At 49.3% G+C, this 11273-nt stretch overlaps 1 protein-coding gene across 3 annotated transcripts in view; it reads left to right on the top strand.

Moving 5' to 3' along the window:
• Nucleotides 1-3017: 3017 nt before the first annotated feature.
• LOC138471948 (discoidin domain-containing receptor 2-like) overlaps nucleotides 3018-11273 on the top strand; it is a 679729-nt gene continuing 671473 nt past the window's right edge. For all 3 annotated transcript variants that reach the window (XM_069609836.1, XM_069609834.1, XM_069609835.1), the window contains exon 1: nucleotides 3018-3366. The gene's annotated coding sequence lies outside the window, so the exon portion shown is untranslated. The remainder of the gene's footprint in view (nucleotides 3367-11273) is intronic.

Below are 11273 nucleotides of genomic sequence, written 5' to 3'. Positions count from 1 at the left end.
GTGCAGCATGGTGGGCAGTGTACTGGTAATGATGTGTAGATGCGCAGAGTGCAGTGCGCTCCGGTACCCTGGTCTTGGAGTTGTGATATGGTGCATTGACTCTGCACTGTGGCATGTGTTGACGTGGAATAGGTGGTTGCTTATATCCCTTGGATGGATCGGATTCATCCCAACCTGCCCTCCCTGTTGGTGCCTGTGGATCACACTTGCTCTCGCTGTACTGCTCCCGACTGGAGCACGTCATCACTTTCTAGGCGAGTGGCAGGTAGGGCGATTGCAGTGGATCGGTGGTGGGGGTCACGTAATAAAGCAGGCAGTCAGGGTGGCTGTCCCCGTGGCACCGTGGTGGGTCACTTGTGAGAAAAAGTGCCCAGGCGGGCATTGGTTTGTCCAGGATGCGTGTGGTAGTGGAGCACTGCTGCCCAACCAATGAGACCCCCTCGATGTCTCCCCTCGCCCCCAGGCAGGGGAGGGCACACCTCTGCCCTTTGCTCGGAGCACGTCCCTAGGTGGCCTGCCCCCCATGGCCTGGCTTGCTTTCAGAGGGCCATACTTTCTTCATTGCCACTACAGCAGGGAGCACGCTTCTTTCATTCTTACTGCTCCAGCCGGAGCACCTCTCTTGATATCACTGCCGGGCCTGGGGATCTTTGCGGGGCTCCGGCAGTGGCACAATAGCAAACACTGCTGCCGCCTGCAAGGGCGGGGGCACCCTTGGCTGCCGGGGTTTGCATGCAGTCTGCCTCCCAGGCCCCACACGCCCCCCTCAATGCCGGGGTCTGCAGCCAGGCAGGCCTGCAAGCGAGCTTTACTCTTTTCGCGGCGGATGCCGCTCACCAACTCTCTTTTCTGCCGGCGGCATCGGCCGCTCAATTACTCCACCCCCGGGCAGCACAAGACTTCCACTCCGGCAGGAGGTCCCATGTTCTTTCATGGGGCAGCGGGCAATCCGGTTCTTCTGGGGGGCACAGCCCATCTCTTCGCGGCGGATGCCGCTCGGCATGACTCCATTGGGAAAAGGGGGGGCAACAGTTCTTTAATGGTAGTGGGCGTGCTCCTGGAAAGCCTGACACCATCCGCGGCTGCAGCCGCTCATCTCGTTCCCCTTGGTAGCACAGTATCCTTTACTGTGGTGGGGGGCAGGCATGCTCCACCCCCAGCCGCACGAGCACCCTCCTTTCAGAGGGCCTCGGCCGGGGCTGAGGCATGCAGGGCACATCCACCCATTTCGGCGGATGCCGCTCCTTCCCTCCTGGGAGCCGCACCTCTCTCGATCCCGGACGGGGGAGGGGCAGCGCCTCCCCTTCGCGGCCGACGCCGCGGGCACTTCTGCTCCCCACGGGGCCAGCTTTAGGCGGGGGTGGGTGGGGGTTGGTGGCAGTCACTCCCCTCCATGTTTCAGGCCTCAGTTGGGACGGGCGCACTGCTTCTCTTCTTGTTCCCCACGGGGGCATCTCTCTTTCTATTCGCAGTCCCGGTGGATGCTGCATCGGGGCTATGGGCAGTTGTCATCCGGCCGCACGAGCACCCCTTTCAGAGGGCCACGGCCGGGGAACAATCACGGACATGGCAGGCTCTGCTCCTGGAAGCGCCGATGCCGCTCCTTCTTCTTCGTGGCGAACACGCCACTTGGGTGCCTCGGTGCAGTGTTGACTGCCGGCACTTTCTTCTTCCTGGGGGAGGGGCGGCATACCTCCTCCCTTTGCGGGTGATGACCCGCGTATTCCAGTTTCGGCAGAGACCGCGGGGCAGTCTCTACAGATCTGGTGGGGGGACGGGAAACACACGCGGCCTCTCCATGACGCCGCCTCCATCAATGTGCGGCCGATACCGCACTTCACACATAGGGGCCCTTCCTCCTTCGTTTTGCGGCGGATGCCGCAGGGGTAAACGGAAGCATCACTTTCTCCCCCGAAGAGCCGACACTCTCTTTGCGGCTGTGGCCGCTCCACTTCTTTCCTCCTTTTCGGCAGGGCACCGCAGGATGCACCCCAGCGCAGGGTGGCCCGGGCCATCACCGTAATAGGTGCGGTGGGGCGCGGGTCAATCCTGACTGCGGTGGGGGCCGGGTGCTGTGCTCCGGAGGAACGTCAAGATTGCTGGCACTTAGTGGGCTCGTAGTCCTCTCTCTCTCACCTTTTCAGAGAGACGACTTCCTCGTCGCCAATGTTGGGGGTCGCCGGCCATGTCCATCCGGCAGGCGCCCCCGGGGTGCTGCTTCCTCACAGCACCAAACAGGCCCAGCGCCTGTGGGAGTTTGGGGCCTGCCATGTCCATCCGGCAGGCCCCGTGGCACTATGTGACACCAGCGCCATCGGGGTGGGGGCACAGCCTGCCAGGCTCCTGACCATGCGGACCTAGGCCACCGTCCTGGCGAAGGGGTCCCATGGCAACAGGACCTGCAGGCCTGTGCCTCCACGTGTAGGCCTGCAGCCTACATCAGTAATGAGACACGGACTCAGACCAACCTCTTATGGAGTCTGCAGCCGTTCTGTCTCACGTGCCTGCAGGGGCTCCTTTTATTAGCTTGGGCCATGACGCAGTCATGGCCCATCTTAAAAGGGCGATACACATACAGAGAAACACATCCCCTTAAAAGGGGCAACGCACACACGAGGGTCCCACCTCACAACGCCTATACTGCCCCCGGTACGAGCAAACTGCAAGACTTTTCCATTCGGCTTTTCCTGAGAAATGAGGATTATGAGGTCTTGTGTTGCATACTTTGAACTCTGTCTACAGAGTGTTTTGTCTGCCCATTAACTGCTATAACGCGAACTACTTGCGGCACGGCATAGTATAGAAAACAGGGGCTTTAGGCGCTGGTTAAGCTGAAAACATTAAATACATTATGTAGTATTCGTGTGTTACATGTACAGTACACGTACACGGGGCTCCTTTCTTCGCGCTCTCTCGGCCCTCGCATGCAGCATGGCCCTTTAAGAGTCTCCCTCCCCCACTCGCCTGCCCTCCCTCCCCCCCTCGTCTCCCTCCAGCAGGAAAGAGAGGGATGTGATGCAGAAAACATCATCACTCTGGGAAAGTTTGGAGAAGTTTCGGATTGTTGCTGAGAGGGCTGGAGCCAAGAGCGCAGACAAAGGCTCCGGATCTAACCAGGAAATTCAGATCCCAGCCAAGAAGGGGCCTAGAACGGGGGACACCGCCCCCCTGGACCCTCCAAGTGACTCCGCGGGCCCCGCCAGCCCCAGGGACACCCCACACGCCCGCAGGGAGGCAGAGGGACAGACAGACCTCCTCGCTGAGGAGCGCCCCCGGCTCTTTGAGATGCGGTTTACTTCGGGGGCTGCTGTGCGCTTCAAACTTTTGCAAAGCGCCAGGACTCGATCTCGGGAAATCAACTGATAGGTGAGGTCCGGGCGCTTTCACGTGGCACTTGGGGTTTTATTTGGGTTTCAGACGTTTCCACCTTAGGGTGAAGCTTGTCACGGTCTTCCCGTGTGTTCTTAACTGTCGCCTGGTCTCCTTTTTTAAGAGGAGTTGTTCTGTTATGTGCTGCACCGCTTCGGGCCGTGTCATCTGTTTAATGCTCGGAAAACGTCACTGCAACTTTATGGCGCTGCATGCAGACACGTTTCTTGCGTACTCCAGTGCAGTGCGTCCAAAGCGTGATCGGTGCGTTAGGAAGTCCCACATGTTCCCTGCAGTACAGTATGTGCTTGATATGCTGCACTGCAGCGTCCAAGGAGCAGAGCCAACTTTACTGTTGAGTGTTTAGTGCCTTATGCACTTCACTGGATTGTTAGCACTGCGGTGAATTCTGCCCAGGTGTGAATTCCGTGTTGAATGTACTTCACTGCGCCATGTTCACTGCCTGATGAATTTTTAATACGCACTGTTGAATATGGTTACATCTCTTTGCTGGAATGGGAGCAGTGTTCATTGCAGTATGTTCAGTTCCGGTGTAATTCGCTGCAGTGTTGTCCGCTAGGCATTCCACTGGATTGTTTGTGTTTCTGTCTGCTTCCCTGCGGAGTCCCCGTGATTAATGTGTTTGGCTGCAGGGTGCCCCGTGCCTCATACACTGCACTGCAGTGCACACAGATGGGTTCCTGGTACAGTTCCTCGTATTGTTCCCGCTGCATGCTGCATTGGCCGGGCTCGCAGTGCGTCCAGTGCTTACTCTCCTTCACTGCGCTGTGATGGCTGCAATGTGCCTTACACGGGATTGTACTCTCCTGCAGTGCATGCAGCGCAAGGTACATTTCGCTGTATTGCTACTGTTGCCTGATGAGCACCACTGGATTGTTTTCTGTGCAGTGTGAACTTCCTTGCAGCGAGTGTCGTGGCGGCTGCACTTCCCCGCAGTGCGTTCAGTACCTGGTCTGCTTCACTGGATTACGTTTGGTGGTTTATATATATGCGCACTGCCCTGCAGTGTGTTCAGCGCCCGATGCACTTTGCTGTGCTATTCAGCTGGCTGGGCTTGCTGAAGTGATTTGCTCTGCAGGTTCGAATCCGGACATTGTCGACTCAGCCTTTCATCTTCCAGAGGTCGATAAAATGAGTAACAATTTCGATTAGATAATAATAATTGTTGATAACAAATATGAGTAAAGCTATATAAATGACAAGTTATTGTTATTGTTATCTAATAAACTCCGCTGGATTTTTGTTCTGTGCATTGTGAACTTCCTTGCAGTGACTTTCATGACAGTTGCACTTCCACGACGTGTGTTCAGTGTCGGGCCGGCTTCACTGGATTGAGTTTAGTGCATTATGTTCACTATCTGATGCACTTTACTGCAGCGCCTTAAATGTCTGATGCACTTTACTGCAGCGTATGCAGTGCATACACTCTACCAGATTACTTTTCGTGGCAGCTGTACTTCTTTGTGGTTTTCTCATTGCCTGATCTGCTTGACTCCTGTGTGTCCAGTGCCTGTTGTATATCATTGGTTGTATGCAACTGGAGAGTGTTTAGTGCTTGGTGTATTTAACTGGATTATTTCAGCGCCTATGAACTACACTGCAGCATCCTCAATAGGTATTGCCAACACCCCCCACCCTCACAATGGATTCTGTCCAGTGGCTGATGTACTTAATTGGATTGAGCTCAGTGCCTGTTGTACTTGTAGTGTGTTCAGTGTCTGATGTGCTTTACTGAATTGTGTTCATTGGCCGGCATTGCTCCTTGAAGTATGTTTGCTATATGATGTATATTGAAGCAGTGTGGACAATGTCTGATGCACTAGAGTGTGTTCAGTGGCTGATGTTCTCCAAGGGAGTGTGTTATGTACTTGATGTACTCTAATTGAGTGAGTTCGGTGCTTGATGTACTCTGATGTAGTGTGTTCTGGACCCAATGTATTTTACTGGGTTATGTTGAGTTCCTGATGTAATTTATTGGATTGCGGCACTGCCTGACGTATGCTACAAAAGCACGTGGCACGCCTCATCCACCTTGATGGAATATCTTCAGAATCGATGTGCTTCACTGAGCTGCTGTCTTGAGGGCTTTACGTGCTTCATTTTGTAATACTCAAGGTTCTGTTTTTTTCTTTAGGTTTTCTTCAGCACCAGATATGCTTTAATGGGTAGTTTTCAATACTCGTTGTCCTTTATTGTGTTGTCTTCAACTAAATTGTCTTCTGGGCTTGTTGAGCTTCGCTCGATCATCTTCAGGTCATGATGCGCTTCATTGGATTGTCTTTCGGACTTGATGTGCTTCACCGAATTGTCTTCAGGCCTTGAAATGCCTCACTGGATTGCCTTCATATCTTGATGTGTTTCACTGGATTCTCTATAGGCCTTGACATTGAAATGCTTCATTGGATAGTCTTCAGGTCTTGATGTGCGTCAGTGGATTGTCTTTAGGCCTTGAAGTAGTTTACTGGATTGTCTTCAGGGCTTGATGCTCTTCACTGGATTTTCTTAACGGCGTTGCACACTTCACTGGATTGTCTTTAGGCCTAGATGCACTTTCCTGGATTGGATTCACGGTTTGATGCACTTCACAGGATCATGTTCAGGGCTTGATGCATGTCACTGGATTTTCTTTAGGCCTAGCTGCCCTTCACTCAATTATCTTCTGAGCTTCATGTGCTTCATTGGATTGTTGTTAGGCCAAGATGCGCTTCACTCAATTGTCGTCCAAGCTTGATGCGCTTTGCTGAATCGTCTAAAGGGCTTTATGTGCTTCACTGGATTGTGTTCAGAGCTTGAGGTTCACTGGATTGTCTCCTGGGCCTCATGCGCTTCAATGGATCATCTTCAGGGCTTCAGGTGCTTCACTGGATTGTCTTTAATGCTTGATGTGCATCACTGAATTGTCTTTAGGCCTTGATATGCTTCACTTGATTGCCTTTGGGTTGTGTTGTGCTTTAATGGATTGTCTATAGGCCTTGATTTGCTTCATTGTATAGTCTTTAGGCCTTGATGTGCTTCACTGGATGTTCTTAAGGGCTTTGTGCGCCCTTCATTGGATCATCTTTTGACCTAGATGCACTGCCTTGGATCATCTTCAGGGCTTCATTCACTTCACTGGATTGTCTTCAGGACTTGATGTGCTTCACTGAATTGTCTTTTGGCTTTGATGTGCTTCACTTGATTGGATTCAGAGCGTAATGCGCTTTACTGGATCGTCTTCAGGGCTTGTTGTGCTTTACTGAATTGTCTTTAGACCTTGATGTATTTCACCGGATTGTTTTCAGGGCTTGATGCGCTTCAGCGGATTTTCTTCAGTGATTGATGTGCTTCACTGGATCTTCAGTGCTTGATGCGTTTTACTGAGTTGTCTAAAGGGCTTTATTTGCTTCACTGTATTGTCGTCAGGTCTGGATGTGCTTCACTGAATTGTCTTTAGGCCATGATGCATTTCACTGGATTTTTGTAGGGCTTTATGCACGTCATTCGGATTGTCTTTAGGCCAAATGCCTTTCACTTAATTGTCTTCAGGGCTTGATGAGTTCCACTGGATTGTCTTTAGGCCTTTATGTGCTTTACTGAATTGTCTTTAGGCCTTGATGTGCTTCACTGAATAGTCTCCAGGGCTTGATGCGCTTCACTGGATTGTCTTCAGGTCTGAATGTTCTTTACTGGATTGTATTTAGGCCATGATGTCCTTCACTAGATTTTTTTAAGGGCTTTGTGCGCTTCACTGGATTATTAAGACTTGATGCGTGGCACTGGATTTTCTTAAGGGCTTTATGTGCTTCATTGGATTGTGTTCAGAGCTTGATGAGCTTCGTTGGATTGTCTTTCAGGCTTTATGCGCTTCAATTGATCATCTTTAGGGCTTCAGGTGCTGCACTGGATTGTCTTTAGGGCTTGATGTGCTTCACTGAATTGTCTTTAGGCCTTGATATGCTTCACTTGATTGCCTTTCGGTTGTGATGTGCCTAAATGGATTGTCTTTAGGCCTTGATGAGCTTCACTGGATTTTCTTAAGGGCTTTGTGTGCCCTTCATTGGATCATCTTTAGACCCCGATGCACTGCCTTGGATCGTCTTCAGGGCTTCATTCGCTTCGCTGGATTGTCTTCAGGACTTGATGTGCTTCACTGAATTGTCTTGGCTTTGATGCATTTCACTTGATTGCATTCAGGGCTTTATGTGCTTTACTGGATCATCTTCAGGGCTTGTTGTGCTTCACTGAATTGTCTTTAGACCTTGATGTGCTTCACTGGATTGTCTTCAGGGCTTGACGCGCTTCACTGGATTTTCTTCATTGATTGATGCGCTTCACTGGATTTTCTTCAGTGATTGATGAGCTTCTCTGGATTGTCTAAAGGGCTTTATTTGCTTCACTGGATCGTCTTTGGGTCTGGATGTGCTTCAGTGGATTGTCTTCAGGTCTTGATGTACTTCACTGGATTTTCTTAGGGTTTTATGCACATCACTGGATCGACTTTAGGCTAGATGCCTTTCACTTAATTGTCTTGAGGGCTTGATGCGCTTCACTGGATTGTCTTCAGTGCTTGAGGCACTTCACAAGATTGTCTTCAGGTTTGAATGTTCTTTACTGGATTGTGTTTAGGCCATGATGTGCTTCACTAGATTTTTTTAAGGGCTTTGTGCGCTTCACTGGATTGTTCTTAGGACTTGATGCGTGGCACTGGATTTTCTTAAGAGCTTCATTCACTTCACTGGATTGTCTTTAGGCCTAGATGCACTTCACTTAATTATCTTCAGAGCTTGTTGAGCCTTACTTGATCATCTTCAGGGCTTGATGTGCTGCACTGGATTGTCTTTAGGCCTTGATGTGCTGGATTGGTTGGTATTTTATTCTTGGTGTGCATCACTGGATTGTCTTCAGGGTTTGTTGAGCCTTACTGGATCATCTGCAGGGCTTTTTGTGCTTCACTGGATTGCCTTTAGGCCTGAATGTGCTTCACTGGATTGTCTTTAGGCCTTGATGTGCTGCATTGGTGGGTATTTTAGTCTTGATGTGCTTCACTGGATTGTCTTCAGGGTTTGTTGAGCCTTACTGGATTGTATTTTAGTCTTTGTGTGCTTCACTGGATTGTCTTTAGGCCTTGATGTGCTGCATTGGATTGTATTTTAGTTTTGATGTGCTTCACTGGATTGTCTTCAGGGTTTGTTGAGCCTTACTGGATCATCTGCACAGCTTTTTGTGCTTCACTGGATTGCCTTTATGTCTTGATGTGCTTCAATGGATTGTATTTTAGTCTTGATGTGCTTCAATTGATTGTCTGCAGGGCTTGTTGAGCCTTACTGGATCATCTTCAGGGCTTGATTTGCTTCACTGGATTGCCTTTATGTCTTGATGTGCTTCAATGGATTGTATTTTAGTCTTGATGTGCTTCAATTGATTGTCTTCAGGGTTTGTTGAGCCTTACTGGATCATCTGCAGGGCTTTTTGTGCTTCACTGGATTGCCTTTAGGCCTGAATGTGCTTCACTGGATTGTATTTTAGTCTTGACGTGCTTCACTGGATTGTCTTTAGGCCTTGATGTGCTGCATTGGTGGGTATTTTAGTCTTGATGTGCTTCACTGGATTGTCTTCAGGGTTTGTTGAGCCTTACTGGATCATCTGCACAGCTTTTTGTGCTTCACTGGATTGCCTTTAGGTCTTGATGTGCTTCAATGGATTGTATTTTAGTCTTGATGTGCTTCAATTGATTGTCTGCAGGGCTTGTTGAGCCTTACTGGATCATCTTCAGGGCTTGATTTGCTTCACTGGATTGTCTTTAGGCCTTGATGTGCTTCACTGGATTGTATTTTAGTCTTGACGTGCTTCACTGGATTGTCTTTAGGCCTTGATGTGCTGCATTGGTGGGTATTTTAGTCTTGATGTGCTTCACTGGATTGTCTTCAGGGTTTGTTGAGCCTTACTGGATTGTATTTGTCTTTGTGTGCTTCACTGCATTGTCTTTAGGCCTTGATGTGCTGCATTGGATTGTATTTTAGTTTTGATGTGCTTCACTGGATTGTCTTCAGGGTTTGTTGAGCCTTACTGGATCATCTGCACAGCTTTTTGTGCTTCACTGGATTGTCTTTAGGCCTTGATGTGCTTCACCTGATTGTATTTTAGTCTTGATGTGCTTCACTGGATTGTCTTTAGGTCTGGATTTGCTTCATCAGGACTCTGATGCCCCACGCTCTGTGATGTTCAGGGTCTGATTTGCTTTTTTGCAATTGTATTCACTTCATGATATACCTCAAATAGTTTTGTTTGGGGGTCTGATCAGTGATTGGTCCGACCCTGGTCCAGATCCCTGAGTCTTTTCAGTGCCTGATGTCGTCAATGGAATCGTTCTTGTGTTCCTTGCCCTGTGGATAATCCAAGGCGGTTAACAATCGAACGATAAGTGCAATATTATTCTAACATCCTGTACAATCTGCAACTCTTAAACACGCACCAGCTGCACGCCCCTTAGGACTCCCCTTAGAAGGTGTAGCAAAAGAGGCACATACAGGGAAGGGTGGGGCGGGACATAAAGGTTGTTTTGTTTATTTTAGTTAATTTAATAGCAGATGTTTGTATAGTGCTTTATGGCAAATTCCTCCGCTTCTAAGCACTTTAAAAATAGCTTGTATAATGAACCTATATAATGATACTTATTTTAATGATCTCGGAATGAGGGCACTTCCGGGATCTGTGCCCGTGCGTGAGGCCAGGTCTGATACTAACTTATTATTCAGTGAAGTCCTCGCCATCTTTTCAGTTCACTTGGTCTAATGACGATATCCGGCCCTGCAATGTGCTAAGACCCATGGCTCGCTTAGGGGGGCTTGCAGCTGGATGTTGCTCAACACGACTTGACCATCCATTTCTGTATCTTTAATTTGTTTGGAGGACTTTGGCGCTTAGACAGACAGTCTCGTGATATCATGAGAGTATCTGACTGCAAACGGTGTCCATCCGATGATATGTGACCCTCACTTGGTGCAGGACGTATCTTTGATGCCAGATAACCCCATTTCTGAATTCGCCCGAATTTATACCGAGTTGCCCCCTGATCCTCCCGCCGCCATAATACAATTTTGGCATCAAATGATAAAATGGCTGTCTTGGTAATTACCTGAAGCACTCCAGCACACGTTTGATCCTGTGAAAGTGAGTATTTGAAGGGAAGTTATTGCCTTCGAAATGTCCACGAACAGGACATTTCTGCCTGCAAGGCATTTGAGGCACTGGAATGCCAAGGGGTGAAATTAGAGGCGTAGACAGGGTAGGGTCTGAGCGGGCAAGGCCCATGCAAAACCTGTAAATGCCCACTCGGCAGCACTGTGTGGGCATTTGCAGATGCCAATGTCGCTGAGGTGCGCCCAACTACATTATCTTCAGACCCCACTTGTTAGAGAATCCTAGCTACACCGCTGACGCCTTGGCATCTCTTCCCAAGCCACAGATGGCTGCGGGAAAAGTGCTGCTGTAGTGGCTTCCTGGGACCTACCTTACTGTTTAGGTCACTTCAGGATGCAAACCGCAAAATGCAAACAACTTCCGTGTTTTGGGAATAATGTAGACAAAGTCTGAGGAATGGAAAGGAGATTTGCGCCATCCCACCACCCCACCATTGCCTAAAGGGCTTTTCATTTATATGTGTCCCAAAAGTGCAAACGATCACAACCTCATAGGCATATCTATTTCCTACTGTTTTACTGAATATACAGTAAGATACATCGGCATTCACATCAAGCGCCCACATACAAGAAGAAGAAATATAGATTCTAATTGGGCTCGTGCAGGGCATAAACAATACTATCTCACAGTGCAGATCTACAAAGGAATGTAAAATGCCTCTTAAAAATACATCAGTGACTGTCCGCATGCACCATTTAACCCCG

This window comes from Ambystoma mexicanum, chromosome 8 (genome assembly GCF_040938575.1).
Source record: "Ambystoma mexicanum isolate Mex_15411 chromosome 8, UKY_AmexF1_1, whole genome shotgun sequence".
Taxonomy (NCBI): Eukaryota; Metazoa; Chordata; class Amphibia; order Caudata; family Ambystomatidae; genus Ambystoma; species Ambystoma mexicanum.
The sequence above is the reverse complement of the archived record's forward strand: the minus strand, read 5'-3'. Positions and strand labels throughout refer to the sequence as shown.